Here is a 21,540-nt window from a genome sequence, read left to right on the forward strand (position 1 = left end):
TATTGCATTAAAGAAAAGGCATGATTGCCACCACTGCCACTATTTCATTGCTATTTTTGAGCAGACAGGCATGACATGGAGATCACCCCTGAATGCTATCATTCTCATTGCTTTAGTCCAGGCTGTTTCAATAACACCAGAAAAATGTTTTATTCATATTCATAATAAAGCTTTAGAAGAATGCACATTTCACTTGTGTTACTGGCTAAGTGACTATATTAAGTATCCTAGTTTTCAATGACAGCCTAGTTTGTAGACCCTGAATTTAAGGAAACAAGCTCAGAAGGGTTTCCAATCAAAGGACTCAGTTTTACAGGGGAACGACCCCCATCAATATACTCTTAACTTGGGTTCTTTTATGATTAAGACAACAGAGGGGATGAATTTGACCCCAGTGAAGCAACTCCCCAATACAAGAGGCAAAAAACCAACTGTAATTCTCTGCCTTGAAAATCCCAAAGTGCAGGACTACTCTCACAGCACAGAGGAAGAAGAATATGCTTTAGGTGCTACTGTGCTTCAGAAGTCCCAGAGCTGCTACAACAGCCTCTCTGGGATTGTTTCCACAGGGAAAAAGAGATCAACACTTCATTATTCTTCTGGGTTACATTGACACTTGGCAGGCTAAAAACATACAGAGGTTAGTCCAAACTGTTCTGTGCAGGATGCAAAAATAGTAACCAAAGGTTTGTCTAACTGAATGAGTGAGCGTGAGTGGATGGTTGCATCCCACCCTACAGGCAGTAATTCAGATTATCCAACATGCTTTTCAGATTTTGAGGTTGCAAAATACATACAAAAAACTGTTGGAAACTGATGCTAACATGTTCCCCAGTATATTTGTAAAAGGCACTATAACGTATTCACAACAGAGACTGGTCACAAAGAACTTTTTTCCTTCATCATATAGTCCTATTGAAGAGTAGGAGCCCAGCTCCCAGGGATATGTCCAGTAGGACAGGAGGACTTAAGTTGAAAAGATCTCCTCTACATACCTCATCAACAGAACACGATCAGTCTAGGAGGAAAATCTACATGTAACTCTGGGTAAGGTACCTCTGATCTGGTTCAACATGTGCAATTAAAATATGCACCAAAATATCCCTAGTTTTGCTAATCTTAATCTTTGCTATCTCCATTCTGATCACCATTCTAAGGGTGAAATTTGGTCTTCCAAGGAAATAAGTGTGCCTACTGCACAGAAATATGGACCATGCTGGAAAGATCACTCCCACCTCCCACACCCCTAGGCACTGAAGGGATAAATCCAGATCTTTCTGCTTCCCAGTAATCTGTTGGTTTTCACCCCAAGAAAGGCACAAGCATAGCAACTGTTCATCTCAATGTGCTTACAGACTGGTAGCTTTCCTTTCCACCACATTTAATGCTAAATGCTTCAAAGGTTTCTAGGAAAAGAAGCTGTCAAGGTCCTAGCAAATGTTCAGTACCATGCACTCTTTGCCCCAAATACTAATCTTTTGCTCATTCAAGTTTTCTTTATCAGTCCCAAATGAAGTCTTACAAACTTTGAAAATACTGCTCCTTTAGCCCAGGAGAACTTGTCAGACTCCTGTCCATCCCTTGAGAGATATTTCTAAAAACAAGCATCTTAGGCACAAAGGACCACACCAATCTAGCTACACTTAGATTCTCCACCTAGCTCCTAAGGAATTCCTGTACACCACCCCCTGCTTTCCAGTCGTTGCAACAAGCCCTTTTATTTGATTTTCAGAGAGAAGTTGGGACACAAGCTAATCAATGTTATGCTCAAGGTAGAAGCATTGGAGATCTAATCTATATAACCTACTGAAAACAGCATGGACGCTTCCCAACATTGACAGCAGTGAGCTGTTAGGATGTCACATGAGAGTAGTCGAGGGGGAAAAAAAACAAACCAAAAACCATGACCCACAAATGAACAAACCTTAACATTAAGGCTCTCTCCCGTGACAAGGCAACCATTTCTGAATATGAAGCCTAGCCATCACCCAAAGAAAAGTTTTGTGTCACCAGGGTGACAGAGGGTGCTGTAGGCTGTCCTGCAATAGACAACTTTTCCAGGAAAGTTCAAGCACCCTTGAGGTAGAAAACACATTCTCCACACACTTCCTCCATTAGTCTTAAACCAACAACAGCTGTAAATCCCATGATGGCCTCTCACAACATAAGGCTGATAACCTACTGTAACCTCAGTCTTGCCCCTAAAGCAGTGTTCACAACTTCCCAAAATAGAGCATGTGAGCAGATGTTTGGGAGAAATCAAACATCTGTCCTGTTAGAAATGTAAATCCTCCCTACCCACCCCCTGCCACTCTGCAGCTTGGCACCAACCCACCCTCAACTCCTGCAGCGTGTGGGCGGACACAGAAAGCAGCCCGATCCCCACGTCACAGCAATCAGCTCCACACTGGATTTTGGGTAATGCATAGCATTAGGCACAGCCCAATATCACTAATGCAAACCCAGGCTGGCATCCGTAGTATAGGATCTAAGCAAACAGGCTTGGGGTTAGCTGGATGACCCAGCTATGTTTCCCAAAAGGAGTTTTGCAAGTAAAAGGAAATAAATTGCTTGATTGTATGATGCCACGTGCACATGTGAACCATGCGTGTACCTGTGATTCTGCTCACTTGTTTGCAACATGCAATAAAGCTGAACAAGTACAAGAAGTCATGGGAGTGCCAGAAGGAAAATCCCAGCTGTTACTTTAATTGAAAGCGTGCTTGTTTGTTATGTTCTCTGCTGGCAGCATGAGCATTTTAAATAAAACATGACCAGTAATTTATTTAGCAAGCAACTCTTTGAAAAGTTCTTTTGCACAGCTCTTACTAATTTATACCACACAAGATTAACCCTCCTTTCCCTCCATACGTCCATGGTCTTGAAGTTACTCGGGGCAAGATGCATGTTAAATATTGCTCTAAAATACAACATTTGGGTACCTTTCTAGTTCTGTTCCAGCCACTTGCCTGCCTCAAAGAGCTTCAGAAAAAATACAGTCCAGCCAAGGATTCACTCCTTTGTTTCCAAGACTCAGTTTGATTCTTATCCCAGTCAGTCCTTTTTCTTCAGGAATATACATTATTCATTCTACATATTATGGTGCTGATCAAGTGACTGTAGTGCATAGACACCTCTACGCAATCAGTACAGCTCCAGCTGTACATCCGAAATAAGGTGAAAGATTCTATGTTGTATACATGACGTATTTGCATGTGCACAGACACAAAGTATATGCCAGTGCCAGATAACCCACCACACTAAAGGACAGGGTTCCCGTGGTTACTTGGAAACGTTCCTGTGAAGTTTAGCCACAGCTCCGTGGGTGGGTTTGCACTGACAGAGTGGTCTAAAGTAGATATTGAATCTCAGTTTCAGTCACTCCCTCTTCCCACACATGTGGGGAAGCATATGCATATTTGTGTGCACACAGAAAATTTTATATATGTGTGTGTACATACGTGTATATATGTATAAAATGTGTTCATACAAGACAAGTAGACACACACACACAATGTTTGTATACAGATAAAAATTCTTTTACCCGAAAAAAATTCTGAGGAATAAAAAAACCCACACCATTTTGTAAGTCCAAAGTAGTCAGTTTATCCTCACTGAAAATGGCACCAACTTCCAATATAATGACCACAATTGATCAGCAATTTCTTTGGCATTTACAGTCTGGCTCTTCTTCCATTTTTATTTTATATCCTGCCTATATTATTATCTAAATATATCTAGCCTCTCTTGCACTGAGGAGGAACCTTAATATTTTGAAAGATTTGTTGTAATTTTATGCAATAATAGGGTTAAGTCATTACAACTCAACCTTACTGACACTTAAGAGATGCACACTTTATTTGTGTACCCTCAAGCCTTGGTATAACAGCAATAGCTGTTTACAGCTTTAGAAAGTTCATTTTAATCACAGCAGTTTTTCAGCTATTTAGTAGAACTTCAGGAGCTTTGCTTTCTTTGACCAAAGTCTCAAGTCTGATCAGCTGCAAGTGTCAAAGGGACGATAAAAGTCTATGTGTGTGTGCGTGTATATATATACATGCACACAGACACAATATATGTATATATTTTATATACTATTAAATACTATCTTTGTTTATATAGTTATTATACAGTAATACTTATAAACTGTGTCTCACTTTTTGTAGTATTTCTTTTCAGATCGCATTTTGGGAACTTATAAGAGCTGGTTATTTGAATTTGTGGTTGTTCTAGCATATTTAATAAAAACCTTAGGAGCAGGTTGTAAATAAATTGAAAATAGCAATTTATAAAATTATAAACAATAAGAAGATTGAAAGTCAGAACTGCCACTGAGAAGAGGTCTTCTAGATTTGGACTCATCTCCCACCTCTCATGTCAGTGCAGACCATGGCATTCATGTCAAGAAAAGCAACCTTCTAAATACTTACTTAGGCAGAGTTCAAATTAGGTAGACAATTGTAAAGACTTGAACAAAAAGAAATCCACTGAGCCCTAAGTTTTAGTGCAAGTAGACCACCTCTCACATACAACTTCCTATTCTGTTGGGAAAAGTCAATCTGTTTAAGCCAATTTCAAAGGAGTATGTATCTCATTGAAATGCTTTCTCTTCTATAAACACTCTAAACTTTTCAAGCTTCATGTAAAAGGTGCATAGTTATGAACACTATTCTTAACCATGTTCTTTCTGATACTTGTCTTATGTGAACAGAGAGGCAGTTTGTGTACAAATACAGCACAGCTGATTGCTGCTGCAAGTCATTTCAGTATAAGGCAGTTTAACTGGAGGAAAATCAGTTCTGGGGATGTTCAGGCAAACCATCAAATCCAGAAAGCCCAGCTGGTGAGAACAGCACATGAATGGCTTCTTGAACATTATCAAAGTTTAAAATTATCATTAAGAAATTGATTATATTCTTACAAAATTTTGATAGCTAAAGACAGTATGGGTTTTCAGAATCATGTAAGTTAAGATCTCACTCAAATCAAGTCTTGATGAAACCAAGAGGCAATTTTAGGACCTAAACCAACTAAGACTAAGCTTAGTTCTCACTGCAGGGATGTCTCTGAGTTTCCCACTGCACAAGTAAAGGCTGTACAGCTGCCTAGCTGAGAATGCATAATACAGGTCAGCTCTTCACAAACAGGAGCTGCTAACAAGCCAGCTCAGACAGGTGCTTAACTACTGAAAGCAGGACAGCAGCTCCATCTGCATTAGGCCTGTTCTTGGAAAGCTTCCTTCCACTCCTTCCACATGAGGATGCATTAAGCCCCTCACTCTGCAGCACTCACTGGACAACACCTACATGCATCCAATAGCTCACTGGCTCTGACCACGCTCCCAGTTCTCACAATTTGAGTCTGTACTACACCTACATCATTTCCAAACAGGATAGGCAGCAAGCCATGGTGAAATACATTTTCAGCCAACTGCATTTGAATATTAGCCTGGGGGTCAATGTGAAACATTATTTCTCCTAAAAATCTTTATTAGCAAACACAAGCATACTAAATATTTAAGGTGCAGTTACATGATCTATTGCTTAATGTAAAGTGCAAAGAGAAAAGCAGTACACTAATCTGTTGAACATACAGCTTGGTTCAGCTTAAAGGATCATTGAGTAACGATCAAGATACAGCAGTGCTGGGTACTGGTTACTCCACAGCACAGCAGAGATCATATTTAACAATAATGAAACAACAAGGAGGGCCATCATTTCTGTGGCTTCAATTTTATTGTCTTCAATAGCTATTTACGGGGTAGTGGTTGTGGAGAACAGGGTTCAGCTGTACTTGAAAGAAGTCGTGCAAAGCCTGGTTTAGGAAAGATTAAATCTCATTGTAATCTCCCCAGCCTAGCCAGGTGCAACTCCACTGAAGTCTTTATAGCTGTGTAGCAGAAAACTAGCACAGAGATCAGCAGTAAGGACCACATTTAGAAATTACGATGGAAAGAGGAGGTAAGAAAACCATCATCCATTTCTTCTGAAGAACCTGTTTGTAAAATCAGGTGGTTTTTACACTGTAAAACAAGTAGTTATCAACTCAAAATGCTATATTTAAAATGCAGTGTTATTTTAGACATATTTTGTTTGTGAAGTTGGTGGGGATGGAATAAGAAGGGAGAAATTCTTAGATCCGTACCTCCCCCAGACATTTGGGTGCCCAAAAAATACACTACTTCCTGTTATTTGATTCCATGGCAGCAATCGTTCCTTTTCCACAGCTACTATTTTCATGGGCAGCAAAATCCCTTGGTTCCCTCCAAGCATCCAGCCACTGATACCCAGAAAATAAACCTACTTCATTGTGCCCATATTGATTTTGTAGAGCTAGAACATCTTTGGGAAACAGACTCTACAACTCGAATAAAGATGATCTGATTAACTTTGCAATTCTACTTATTGCTACTAGACCCCTTTTTTCTTCTTAACGGGATTATTGATTTAGAGTTTATAGCAACTTAAATGTAACAACAAGACATGCTGTGCACAGAGATAAAGCAAAGAAATAAACATTCACTTTTAACAAGGAGGACAAAATAATACTTCTCTGAGCACATAATGAAGATAGCATAGCTGTTAAAATAATTGATTTGTCAAGTATCTTCTTGTAAAACCCAAGGATGCATATACTTGGTGGTAGTCCAAGAGACAGACAGTAGCTTTCACCTGATATAGCAGCACCTCTCTCCCCAAATGTGCTTCTGTCTTCCCCAAGATGGGTGGCTGGTCCTGGTTAGATGCAGCCATGGAGAGAGACCTGGCAGGGAGGAAGGATGCAAGAACTGCCCATGGACTAAGGGTGAGGGCCTTAGTTTGGACAGCAGAGTCCCCCCTGATTTACACCAGCACAGGGAAAACAGGCCAGTCACCTTCTCTATCCCATAAATGTGATTTGTAGAAAATCTGAGACTTAACAAATAAATGCATATGTAAGAGAAACATACCTATATTTAGCAGTCAACATTATTATTACTGACCCCTGATTTTTTTTTTTTTAAATAAATACACACAATAGCACTTTAACTCAACTGTCTGGATTAAGGGACAACAACCAGATAGCACACATTGTGGGGGTAGGAAATGCAGCAGAAAACCAGAAGTTGTCCTCCTCGGTGGAGATACTCTGCAGAATACTTATTCTACATAGAACTTGCATTGCTTTGCAGAGCAAAAATCCAGGCTGGTCCTTCAAGGGAGGGAAAAAAGAAAAAAAAACCAAACCAAACCAACCAAACAAAAAACCCCAAAAACCTACACCGGACTTGATTCACTTTCTTCTCCCCCTCATACTGCTGTGATTCATGGGGGGAAAAGATGGGGAAAAGATGGGGAAAGGACAGGGGAAGGACGGGGAAATTATGCATTTACCCTAACAAAATACCAGTCTCCAGTCAAATTCTACAGTTAAGGACATGCTGAAGTGTTTCCCTGAATTCGGCTGGGGCTATTTACTACAGATGCAAAGTAATCCTTCTATTTCAACTGCCATAAAAGACAAAGTTAACATGTACATCACGAGGGTTTAAAAAAATTGATAGAAAAGTTCAGTGACATATTAAAGAGGAATTTAATGCTAAAACCTGAGCTTACTGCAGAAGTCTCAACAGAATGTTTATGTCAAGAACTACATATTTGTAGAGAAACAGTATACGCCCTATTGAACAGTCTAAGAGATCCAACTCCTAAAGAAGGCAGAGGGAGGGGAATAAAAGAGAGAAAATAAAAGTGAACATCTATTGATTAGCTCTGGGGGAAGTGCTGGGAGGACAGACCACACACCCAAATTAGGCAGCTGAAGACTACTGGGATTTCAATTTTAAGATGTTTATTGTACCACTTTGTAGTTTCAATTAAAATCCATGTTAAATTAATTAAGAGTGGGGGAAGTGACAAATCTCCAAAAGTAGATGTCTACAGGGAAGTATCAGCAAATGACTGTATGTTCCACATGGATTCATACTAGGCCTGGCATACTCACCACTGTCATTTATGATATTGAAATAAATATATACTCTACTAGCAGTGAACTTCCAGACTACACAAAGGACAACACAGTAGTAAATAAGGATGGAAAGAGGCCAACAGAGTGGCCTGGATGGCTTAATAGATTGGGCTCTTTCCAACAAAATAGGCTTCAACAGAGCCAAGACACAAAGCTGTATGTCTAGGAACAACAAGCACTCAGCATGAGAAACTGCATCCTAGAAAGCAGTCTGAATAAAGGATTTGGACAACATAAAGAATAAGCAATTTGTTAGGCATTCCCAGTGGCAAAGCTATCTAACATCATCCCTGAATATATGAATATATGAATCTAAGAACAACGTCTGGGAGCAGAGACGGTATTTGACTTCTCTACAGGGCATTAGCAAAACCCAATTTCTGCTTCAGACCTGACATTGAAGAAAGACTCATGATAGCAGAGAAAAAAGCCACAAAAGTGCTAAGGGCTGCAAGAAATACCCAAAATTGCTCCTAGTTGTTCATGCAACAGGCAGAAGATGGCCACAGTTGACATGCAAGGAAGGAAGGCGCCTAAGAGATAAGCAGGAGAAGGCCCGACAAGATCATGGAGCAGATCCTCCTGGAAACTATGCTAATGCACACGGAACATAAGGAGGTAATCAGCAACAGCCAACATGGCTTCACTAATGCCAAATTTGTTGGCCTTCTATGACAGGGTTACAGCATTGGTAGATAAAGGAAGAGCAACCGACATTATCTACCCAGACTTGTGCAAAGCATTTGACACTTTCCTGCACAACAACCTTGTCTCTAAACTGGAGAGACATTGGATTTGATGGATGGACCACTCAGTGGATAAGGCAGTAGCTGGGTGGTCACACTTAAAGAGTTGCATTCAACAGGTCGATGTCCAAGTGGAGACCAGTGACAAGTGGCATTCCTCAGGGGTCAGTACTGGAACCGGCACAGGTTAACATCTTTGTCGGCAACATGGACAGTGGGATTGAGTGCACCCTCAACAAGTCTGCTGACGACACCAAGCTCTGTGGTGCAGTCGACACGCTGGAGGGAGGGGATGCCATCCAGAGGGACCCTGACATGCTTGAGAGGTGGGCCCGTGCCAACCTCGTGAAGTTCAACAAGGCCAGTGCAAGGTCCTGCACATGGGTCAGGGCAATCCCAAGCACAAATACAGGCTGGGTGGAGAATGGGCTGAGAGCAGCCCTGCGGAGAAGGACTTGGGGGTGTTGGTTGATGAGAAGCTCACCGTGATCCAGCGATGTGTGCCTGCAGCCCAGAAAGCCATCTGTATCCTGGCTGCATCAAAAGAAGCGTGACCAGCACATCGAGGGAGGTGATTCTGCCCCTCTACTCAACTCTTGTGAGACCCCACCTAGAGTACTGTGTTCAGTTCTGGGACCCACAACATAAGAAGGACATGGACCTGTTGGAACAGGTCCAGAGGAGGGCCACGAAGATGATCCGAGGGCTGGAGCACCTCTCCTGTGAAGACAGGCTGAGAGAGTTGGGGTTGTTCAGCCTAGAGAAGAGAAGGCTCCAGGGAGACCTTATAGCAGCCTTCTAGTACCTGAAGGGGACCTACAAGACAGCTGGAGAGGGACTTTTTACAAGGACAGGTAGTGATAGGACAAGGGGTAATGGCTTTAAACTGAAAGAAGGTAGATTTAGATTAGATATAAGGAAGAAATTCTTCACTCTGAGGGTGGTGAGGCACTGGAACAGGTTGCCCAGAGAAGCTGTGGATGCCCCATCCCTGGAAGTGTTTGAGGCCAGGTTGGACGGGGCTTTGAGCAACCTGGTCTAGTGGAAGGTATCCTTGCCCATGGCAGGGGGGTTGGAACGAAATGATCTTTAAGGTCCCTTCCAACCCAAACCATTCTATGATTCTGTGACCGAGTGAAACCTGAAGCCAGACAAAATCAAATTAGGAAAACACAGCATACTGTCTTAGCCCTGAGAGAATTGACTGGAACACACTGCAAAGGGAAATATGGATTCAGTGCCTGCTGACATCTTCAGAGCACTTTCTAGGGAACCCATTTTATAGAGCAGATTACAGGCGCAGTAGAGAAATAACCGGGACCTGTGAGGGTCTATAGAGCTTGTTACTTGGAAGATGTCTCAAGCTGAGAATTGCAATTTACTTTGGTAACTGTTGGGAATAAGTTCTTATATTCCTGTGCTAGTTTTCAGGAGTACACAGTGTGCAATAAGGAATGTAGCCGTTCAAACCCCTTCCTCTGCCTATAATGGCTCAAATCCAGTCCACCTAATATTAGGCGCCTTCTGTATTGCCGAAGTTAAGAACATACTCGCAATTGCCAGTCTAGGGAAAAGAAAGTAATTTCCAAATAGCAGCTCAAATCTTAAAGGCATCTTCAGCACATCTTTCTTTTCCACCCATTAAGGAGAGTTTCTATGATACTACATCATTAACTTGAGTCCCTTAAGAAGAACTGGTTCTAATGCTAACTGCCTGCAGGGGACTAAAAGGACACTTCACCGTGCCCCAGGCCACTGGGGCATGCCTGGGCCAGGCTGGTGACCTCACTAAGATTTTTGTAGCTACAACTTTCTTCTAAACCTTTTTTTAACTAAAGTCAAATACTTCCGTTTCATTTTTAACCCTCATGTAATGACATTTCTTCCTCCATAGTGCACTCCTCTGCATTATTAATTTCAACACAAGACAGTGTCAGCTATTAAAAATTTCGTAATAAATATTATTGCCAAGTGCTGATGAGCAGATGTTAAGCAGCATTTAAAGATTACAGGACCAAGGTAGGTCAAGTTATTTTAGTTCTCTCTGGAATCTAGAAAGCTCTTTTAAGCTGATTTTATGACGAACTCGATTGCCTGCTTTCATTACTAGAAATTCACCATATCTAATCCCCCTGTTTCATGTAGCAGAGCGTGCTGAGTGACACACGAGTGTTTCTCTTCGTTCAGTTTAATCAACCAGCTGCAGTTGCATTCAATCACCTTTACTGAAGAATGAGCCTTCACTCACTATGGCTTCATCTAGAGAACAAATTGGTATGCACAAGGAGACCAGGACAATTGTACCACAATGTTGATTCAGACCTATAATAATAGTCTGTTTGCATCAGTGACCCAGGATACACGTAAACAGTTTGTGTAAGTCCAAAAATAATGGGCAATAATGCAAACTAATTCAGCTTGAAGCTGAACAGAGCAGTACACTATCTGAACGCCAGTTTTTTTGGTGGAGCACCTGAATAAAGCTAGTAAGAGCTCACTTCAGTTTCATGAGCCTGTTTGTCCTGTTAATAGTCAGAGGGCAGAGAGGGGATGACTGAGCAAAGCAGCCAGCAAACTCACTGGATATAGCTCTCTGGAGGATGCCCAAAACACACATCCGTCCTGTTTGGAAGTTAATTTTTGTGACCTGCATCAAAAATCTCAGTTTCAGGGTGGACTGCATGTCCATGTCTTGAGCATGTCCTGCTCAAGGACTCTTACTGACTTCCTCCTTCCTACTGTTAGTCTGCATGTAGCTTCCTCCTCGTTCAAGTTCTTACCACCTGCTGTGGTTAAAGACTACAGTGACACAACCAGCTTAAATAAGGAGGGAAGAAAAAAGCAGAAACAGTGCACAACTATCATGATTTTTGTACCAGTAGGAAGTGTTGGGGTAACAAAGTCTTCCAGAAGGCACAAAACCTTTGGACAGACAAATCCAAAGGAGCTGTTTCACTGAGATTTGGAAACCTCAACCACTTGCTGTAATGGAAGCAATCAATAGTCACAATGAAGTTTCCTTTCTCCCATCCTCTGTGTGTTTTAGAGGAAGACAGACATCAAACCCAAATTGTGTGCATTAAAGTACGACCTCTGCAACAATTATGACTGCAAAACTAGAGCTTAATGGCTCTATTCAAGCATTTTTTATCTCTTAAGGGGCTGTTTCAGAAACACAGCTGAACTCAGAGGCATGGGCTTTGATTTCTTTCCTCCACCCTTCCAATTCAGAAAATAATTTAAATTCCAGGAGTGCTAAACTGACCTTGCTTTCTCCTCTGCTTGCCTGCTAATTAGAGTTTAACAAGTGGTGCTTCCAGCCCTTCATAGCACATCCAGGACAGAAAGTGATGCAAATGTGAACTGATAGGATCAGAGAGCTTTACTCTACCATCAATTTCTACATAAATCCAGAGGGGACATCAACAGGAATTTTGCAGACAGGGGATGGCCCAAAGCCAAGACGAAAGCAGCACTAATAAATCTTACTGTGGTCATGTTGTTCTGTTACACGTCCATCCTTTTTGAGGTTTAAAATATTACAGCAATTCCCATCTGGGGCAAGGCCCAGAATGTAATTTCATTCCCTTCTAATGCTTTCTGCTGACAAGACTGTCAACAGGCAAGTTTCAGTGAGTGAAACCAACACAGCTTCAGTGAGCCAGGAACATTTACATCTTGAGAGATAAACTATGCATTATCAAATACAACATACCTTAGCATAGCTCTTAATTAAATCAACCTGCAGTTGTCACTTCGGCATTGATAATGCAACATATTACAGTGATTTTCTAGGAAGAAGACGAGGCTCTCTAAAAATCCCCGGCCAGTCTTGATTTTCTGCTCCAGCTGGATTTTCAAAGTTGTATTTGGAATTTGCCCGCCTTGTTATAAGATATCCATGTAGACTATTCTTAGAGGTATAATTTGATTAAACAAAGATTTATGGGGGTTTGTTTTGAATTTGTATTTTTCAAAGCCAAAAAGCATACAGAAGTGTTTTAATAATGTCTGAAATGCCGCTCACAATACAGTTAAATAACAAAGAGCTCATGTAACTAGAATTGTGCCATGCACTATTATAACAGCATTGCTAATCCAAGAAGATGCAGAGGTATCAAAGGGATGCTGAGGAAGCACCATAGCTATGCTTCAGAATCAAGGAGTCAGCTCTCCAAGACACACAATTCATATACAATTGTCACCAACAGCCTTTTATGCTTAGAAGGGAAAGGAGAAGGCAGTGCTGTAGAACAGTTTTCTGTGAGTTTTTCCCCCCATATCAACAAGCCCTTATTGGAAATTTAAAAGAACTGGGATGCAATATGTTGCATATTGCATAGACTCCAGTGAACAGAGGCCCTATATCCAAAGCCCACTAAAGCTGATGGATGGTTCCCAAAGCTTTAACAAATTCCTGGTCAGCCCATCATACAGTCAATTCCCTGCCTTTCTGAACTGTAGCATATACCTTCTGCTAGTTCCAGCTGGTTTTCAGTAGTGAAGAATCATTTCTCAATACCACTAAAAAATAAAAATAGCTGAAGGGTCTGTATTGCTAACACAGCCCCAGAAGCACACAAGAACCATTTGCAAGTCTGACATGGGTTTCTACAGCAACCCATTTTCACCTTGGCATTTAATTCAGACAGCTCTAGAGCACTCCTGTCTGCATCTGGAAAAAGAAATGATTGTATTTCCGGTAGTGAAAAGGGCTGTGATACACCCCCTCACCCACAGGACAGTAGGATGAAAATGAGCATATCTGAAGATAGTCAACGCAGCCCAGCCTCCTGAAATATGAACTTGACTTTTAGGCTAAGTCTGAGGGGAAGACAGTTCTTTCCATATCCACAGTGATCACAACAAGCAGACATTATTTCCAACTTTACTGCTGAATTCGGAGACAACCCTCTCCTTACCACTCATATTGCGATGGTCACAGTTCCCTTCCACTTCTCCCCTCAAGTGATTTATGCTGTTTCACCCTGCTCCCTGTCCTCCTTCAAGTGCAAGAAGTCTGCTACAATGAACAGGGGAAAATAACTATGTAAAGAGAACTGCCACTTCTTAGCTCAATGAATGTCGTCAAAGTTTGCATCCTTCAACTGAAAAACAAGTATATGAATGACCAGCCTTTGAATTCAAGCACTGAATGAAAAACCAGGACCCAATCCGAGAGATGTTAGTAAGGTTCTGCTACTAGTTATTACAATGAAGGCAGATTATTTTTATTCTTAGTTTCCACCCTCAGCTGCAGGAAACTTGCCCCCAGGGGCTGGTGCAGGGGAGGGAGAGAACGAGGAGTCAAAGAAACCCCCAGCACAACCCACCCACCAAAGAGGTTGCCCCAAGATTTACTAAGCAAATGCCAAGCATCACCCAGTTTCCCACAGAAACAATCAAGGAAGCAAGCAAAGTTAATATTTTAATTAAGACAATAAATCAACGACCTTCTCTTGTTTTCTGAAATGGCTTGACATAAATTCTCATTTACAATAATTTTGCCATATCAGACGAGAGACCTGCTCATTTGGCAGGGATATCTATTGTGCTCAGCAAATGCTAGCACTTTGCCCCCTTTAACACATATAACCCATCTTTAAAGACTCATCTTCTCACTGTGTCCTCAAAATGACTTAGTGGAAATTTAAAAAAAAAAAGAAAAAAAAAGGAGATAACAGACTCCAATGATTCAGAGTAACCCACTCCAGCTTGTGTTTTTAAAAACAGCTTTAAAGTCACACCAGATTTTTTTGTTTCATTTTTACCAGCATGCTCAGACCTGTCTCAAACAGTTTCTTGTTCTTCTCCCATTCAAGTCTATGGAAATTTTGCCTTCAGTGTAGTCAGAAGAGGAAATTCAGTCATATTAATTCCTCCAGGGTAAAGTAACCAGAAAGGCATTAAAGGGCTTAGCCTAGTGTGGGCACCACTACACATGTCTAAAGTTACTTTACAGCGGTCCTTTTTCAAACTCTGCCCATGGTGTAGTACAAAACAGATCTCACTAAATTTCTGGGACCTAAACAACACCACGTGCCAACTGAGCTCACATATTTGCCCAGGATCAGAAGATTAAAACCATGGCTGCAGCCCTCAACTGGTCATCCTTTGCAGAATCCCTTATCTTCATCACTCCGAAAATCCCAGCCCCAGTCTCCAGAAGTGAGCTGCTAACATCTTACCCCCGAACCATCAGGTCTAAGAATCATATATCAGCCCCTTCCACTTCCAAAGTGTTGTAAAATTTGGCCCTTGAATGTTTGCACAGGTGTCGTGCTGTGGTGGTGATCTGCAGTCAGCCCCAGTAACATCAACAGAGCTGCGCTTGATTTGCACTGACGCAGCTCAGGAAGCCTGTACTCCTCAATAGGTTGCTGTGTTTTGTACATCCTACTTCCACTTGTGTGCACAAAGCCCTGCCGGCCTTCAGGCAACTCCCAGAACAAATAGGCTGGTTTCTATTTTCAGCAGGAGCCACTGTCATTGCTTGGACTCACATCAAGGCAATATTTTTCTTATGTTTTTTCCAAACCCCAAGTGTAGGGAAAAAGGAAAGACATTATCCTCTATGTAATTTATTCAAACTGATGTGCCAGGTCTTAAATTAACAAGCAAGAGCTGCATTCAGTCCCAAATACTTTGTTTAAAGCTCTTCCAAGCTGACCTGTGCAGTCAGTGGTGCCTGAGTAACCATAGCAGCATAGTTGAACAATGCCCAATACTTGTGAACAGACACACAGAAATTCAAGAGGTGGGATGCACAAAGCATGGATCTCAGTAAAAAGCAGAACAGCCACTAGAAAAAGCACCAGAGCTGCTGATGAACATGAGAGCAGAGTTAGATCTGCTGTTTACCGAGACCAAAATGAGAGCCATGAAGGGTGAGTGAGAGTGCTAGTACAGCCTCAAAATTAAGTATACAAGTAAATATACAAGTAAAACTAGTGACCAAACCAGGTCTGGAAGCCCCCTAAATTGTCTGGATATCTGTGGCCACCATAGTTACCCAACTAGCAAGTTCTGATCACTTCCTTGCAAAACCCTGGTAGGTGCTGGTTTTCCACTTGACAAGAGCCCCCAACAGGCCAGAAGTCCAAAGCACATATTGGCAGTTGTTTTCCAGTTACATTAAATTATACTTGATGCAGGGAGGTATTTACCTACTGCAGTTATCCATGGAGCTGCAAGTAGCTCCAAGACCTTAGAAGCCTTGAAAAAGCTAATTAATGCGCTGCCATAAATAATTCGATCTCTTAGGAGGATATGTACTCTCTACACAGTAAGTAACAGCTTTCTTTAATGGAAAAAAAGGATGATTTGCCGATGCACATCTGTATTTTATTATAGGTTTTTATCAACCATTTATAATTTGCCATAAAGAAAGCAGAAAAGGAAAAAAAGAGAAACCTTAGCCTAAAACACAGCACATTCCTGTGAGCTACACCATCCCTGGAAAGCAAATCTAGGTCTGTCCTGTTTTGTCAGACACAAATATCACCCACAGGGAAATCTCACACACAATTAAGAGTCAGCGCAGATCATTTCTCCCAGACCCTTTTGCAGTTGCAGAGACAGAAGGCGGCTGCACAGGACAATCTCTTCGCAGCGCTGCACCAGAGTGGAAGCAACTGCCTGCCCTGTGCCCTCTGAAATGGGAGGAAAACCAATCGCTTCCTGTTGCAGAAAAAAATAGCTGTCTCTGGGACCACAGCAGGATGGCATGGCAGGCTTCCCACTGCAAATCAGCAGTGAATACCAAGTATAATAATAAAAAAGGAAAGTTATAAGCCACCTGCTTAGCTAGTGTTGTTACCCAGGAGGTTTTAGCATACTCTTTTTAACACATGAGGTTGCCCTTTAAATAGGTTTCCTGTTGCCCAGCGAGGTCAGGAGAGTAATCTTTTGCTGCGGAGGCAAGCCTAGGGGACCAACTCTGTCACAGTAGCATAAGGATTTTAAGTTACTCATAAGCTGGTTTAAGTGTCTTGAAAGATACAAAGTAAAAGAGTGTCTAATACCTTAAAAACCACCTAAACCCTCCTAAGAAATAGGATTCAATTACCTTTCTGAATCCTTATTCTTAATAAGCACTCCAGAACCACTGGTGGGAACAGCTTAGTGATCTGCAAACTAGGGCGAAACTCTTTTAGTACAAAAGAAAAGCACACCCCATGCCACAGACGCTTGAGACGGCCCTTTGCCAGGGAAGCTCCGCTCCCTGTGATCCCGTACAAGCTGACCGCTAGCAAGGGAACACGCGGATACCGCAAAGGCGACTGCTCGGCATCCTTCACGCGGCAGGAGCACCTGGGAACAGCACCGCTAGGAGCTAAACTGCTCGGACAGACGTGTGCTGGGAGCCACCGCGGGTGAAACGCCAAAGCATCTTTAATAAATAAAACAATTTCTCTCAGCGGCAAGCCATCGGGGAGCTTCTGTATTTGAAGCTTTGCCAAAACATCAGCCCAGTCCTCCTGTGGAGAAAGAAATGGACCTTTGAACTCCTTGTGCAAATTTGTACTTTTCTAAGTGCAGCCTTTTAGAAACAGCTATAGCCAGGGGTGCAATTAATTCAATTCTTTCCAGAAGATTTTTAGCTCTGTAAAACTCATGTATTATTAAAGCCTCACAGCTAAACCATGAACCATGAAGGTCCAGCTTTTAATTTTTGCACAAAAAAAAAGAAAAAAAAAAAAGGACTTTTTGGTGAAAGTTCTCTGGAAAAAATCCCGCAACACCTTCAAAGCCCCCAGACTCCCTGGCTACCAATAGACACTTTTTATTTCTGAAGTGAGTTTGGTGGTACCTGACGCTCTCCATCAGCAGATCTCTACCTCAGCAGGCTCCTCGCTGGGCCTAGCCTCAGATTCCTACAGCAGCATCAAGGGAACGTCATCTGTGGTAAAAGCCTCAGCCAGGCCATTTTCTCCTGTATCTGCACTCCTAGCACGATTCAAGTCCCCTCAAGGATGATGCAGTAGAAGGCAGCTGATCTTCCCTCCCAGCCTGGATAACGGAAATCAGCTGGATAAAAAATCCTTATACATAGAGATAGGTGCCATAAGCAAACAAGAAATACGTCTACTCTGTAGTTATATAAATGTTTTTTTAGAACAATTATCCTGATCGAGAAGGTGTCAGCTTTAAACACCTAATGCAAAGCATCAGCTTTGCTCCTGGCCTGCATTTCGCCTTTAGGAAAGGCCTAAGGGAAACCGGCTCTCTGGAGCAGAACAGAATCAGCTCCTCACGTATCTGAACACTGGGGAAGCATATGTAAAAATGAGGGCAGAGTTTTACTGGCAAGAATTTCCTTGGTCTTCCTTGCACTTCCGAGACCTAAACTACCGGTTTAATGAGCAAGCGCCGCCCAGCAGAAAGACACCTGCACGAGGGAGTCTGTCTCCCACTCGGCGGGATCCCAGAGGCGCAGAGGCAGTCCTCCTCCCCTCAGCAGCGCTCGGCTCCACTTAGGCAGCAAGCGTGTAGCTAAAGCCTTCAAGCAAATACCGAATGTATGATTTGATCCGCGTTTTCTAATGGCCGGCCAGTTAGTCAAAAAAACTTAACCGTCTCTGAAGAAATATAACCTGGATTTAAACATACCAGATGCTAGATCCTTTGTTGCTCAGCAGCCGTTAAATGCATCAGGGATACACAAACAAACGGCGCAATACAGAAAGCGGCTGAAGAGCATTCACGCTCAAGAAGTCACCTGGAGACCTAGCCAGCTCACAGCTCCCGACAGGCCGACATGTTAGGATCACTGATACCGCTTTCAGGAGTCCTAGCTCTGTCTGTTTTTAAGCAGAAACAGATTTTCTAGAAATCTGCATTACTGCATGTTCCAAGCGCTGTAGCTGTCAGTCAGCTTTCCATAAGTTATTACTTCTGTGTATTCAGAGCAGTTTGGGAACCAAAAGTTGTCTTGTCACTTCCACGCTCCACAAACAGCATAGATGCTGGAATATGGTAATATTTACTCCTGTTTTGCCATCTGCTTATATATGCACATAAAACATGTGACTCCCAGAATGTGGAGCAGCAGAATAACAGCCGTAGCTTTTCATCACAAGATAAAGGTACAAAAAACAATACACACCTTTTCTTTTTAATGAAAAAGGTACTATTGCGCAAAAGGATACACATCATAAAAAATAAAAAAGCCCTTTTCAATGGAATAGATACTCCTTAGCTTTGGCTTTTACCAAAGAGTCAGTGTCCAAAAAAAAAAAAAAAAAACCCAACCAAAACCAGCAAACCCTCCCCCCAAATCCCTAGCATCTTGGTTATGTAATCAGTAAAAAACAAACTGAAAAACAGAGGACTGAGTTGTTTATCTTTAGAAGAACAGATCCATCTCAGCTCTAGATCAGGTTGCAACGGGCCGCACGTCCCCAGACAACCTCTCACCTGAGCGCCTTGACATACCTTGAGAAAAAAAACAACTTTTAGTATTGATTTCCACGCTGAGAAGTTGTGTTACGCTCCTCCTTCCCACAGCCTGCACAGAACCCGCGGAGGAGAGCAGCCAGCCGCTCGCCAGCACCAGCCCCCAGAGCACAGCAGCTCCAGCCCCCACCCACCAACACCTCCCCACGCAGGTGGGGCTCCCTGCTCAGGTGTTTATTGTTAAAGTCGGTGCTAAAGACAGACCTAAGCTTGGGAGTGCGCTTAAATAACTCTCTAAATAAAGATCAACATGGCTAATTGAAGCATAAAGACCCCCTGCTTCCCTCATCCAACAAAGGAATCCAAACACTGAGCCGGAGTTTAAAACGATAGACCGCGTCCACACGCAGGCTCGTAGCCACGCAGGCAAGCGGCCAAGGCAAGTTCACCATTGCACCTTTCAAGAACAGTGAAATACGCAGAAGGCGTTTCCTGAAAGGGCAGACCTCGGCACAGAGAACTCCAGACTTCAGCTCCTTCGGTTTATTTTCAAAAAAGCTGATAAAGGTGGATTGACTGGAGGGCGGATGCCTCTGCTGCTCTCTAGCCCATGTGAGATGAGAATTTTGCACTCTCCCCAGAATTATGACACAGATTTTTTGAATAATGACAGGTTTTGGGGTTTTTCTTAGGGCAGGGAAAGTACTGTTGTGGGTCAGGGGGGTTGGGGTGTCTGTTTTAAGGCTAATCAGAATGAGAATGTTTGAAATCAAGTTGTGTAACATTTCCTAGAAACCTCAAACTCCCCCTGGCCAGAGAAGAATGTCAGAGCTGGATAAGCGGTTCTGCCCCAGCTGGGTGTTCTCTTACAGAGAGCGCTATCAACTTGTTAGCTCACCAAGCAGAGTGTTTGGTTTACTGTCAGACCCCACGGATGCTGCACTTCGCAACTCGCACTCATGCAGTGCCTCTGCTATCACATTTCAACAAGTTATCTCGTTGAGCAGTTCTTTTCACACTGGTTTGGGACACTTAAGTTGCGTACAACTAGTCCTTTCACCCAGAAGGGGTCATAGTCTCAGTTTCTCACAACTGTAAAAAAAAAACCCAAATATGAACATATGTTCTGTCTCACCCCACTGCAGTGAAACTGCTGTACCCCAGGCCATGCCTTAGAGTAGCGCCCATGAGATCGCAGCGGTCAGACAGGTCTCAGCCTGAGCTTCAGACACCCCACCGCATCCAGCTGCGGAGAGCCTCTCCCCGTTAAGGTTAAATGCACACCTAAGCCCCTTTTGGCTGAAGACTGTGATTCAAGACATTTATGGAATAAAGATAACTTCTTACAGGACTGTACTTCTATCAGTCTAGAGAGACAGCAGCTGAACTCATAGCAGCTATGAAAGAGAACATTCAGTGTCTTGTGTGACTATAAAGGAATTAAAAGACTCATTTTACAGTGCATTTTAATTAAAAGTTCATTATAAGAATTTTCTTTTAAGAACAGCATACTACATATTAATGGAAATATGTAACTTTATCCTACAAATGGGACTGTCACCATATTATTCTTACAATTCAAACATATGAAAAATAAAATATGATATTTAGCTTTATAAATTCCCCCTCCCCCCCCCCCTTTAAATCCCTGTTCTTTTAAATAACAAAAGTATTAACTCTTTCCCGGTACAGTGCATTTGCTATCTGCGAGCCACAAACCAAGTAATCACATCAATGCCAAGGAAACAGCAACATCGTTCGCAAAATATTGAGAGAAAATGATAAAAAAATATAGTACTCAGCCCAGTGCTTACAGAAGAGACAGTCAACAAGAATTGAAAAAACAGCACATTTTCATATTACATAGGACCATTATAATAACATAGAAAACAGTGCAGAAGACTTATGCTGGAAAAATATATAGCAATTCTCAGCAAGCAGAAACTGAACTTTGGCACTTGCTCATAAAAAGGCCTTTCAAAGCAAAACAAAATGGAAATTCACTTAATCACAGCTTGTATATTTAAAAAAATAAAGACATTGACTAAAGCAAGAGAAACAATAGAGAAAAGTTTACAAGCCAGGTCACTACAAATTCAGTACATTCAGCCTACAGCAAATACAAATACAATCTTTCATCCCTCCATCTGCGCTGGGATCCTGGCTAGCGAAAGACAGGCTTTGGGACAGAACCTTACCTGAACCACCTCCGTTTCAATGGAGCTGTGCTGATTACACAGCCCATTCTTCAGACTGAACTAAAATAGCATGTCTCAAATACATTGCCTCCTTATCATAAAATAAGGATTTCTAATCTGCAAATTAAAAAGCAAGACCCTTGCACTCAGACAGTGGCTGTTCTGCTCTACCCATAGTTGCACCGTAACCA

The sequence above is a fragment of the Pelecanus crispus genome, chromosome 11 (genome assembly GCF_030463565.1).
Source record: "Pelecanus crispus isolate bPelCri1 chromosome 11, bPelCri1.pri, whole genome shotgun sequence".
In the NCBI taxonomy this organism is placed as follows: Eukaryota; Metazoa; Chordata; class Aves; order Pelecaniformes; family Pelecanidae; genus Pelecanus; species Pelecanus crispus.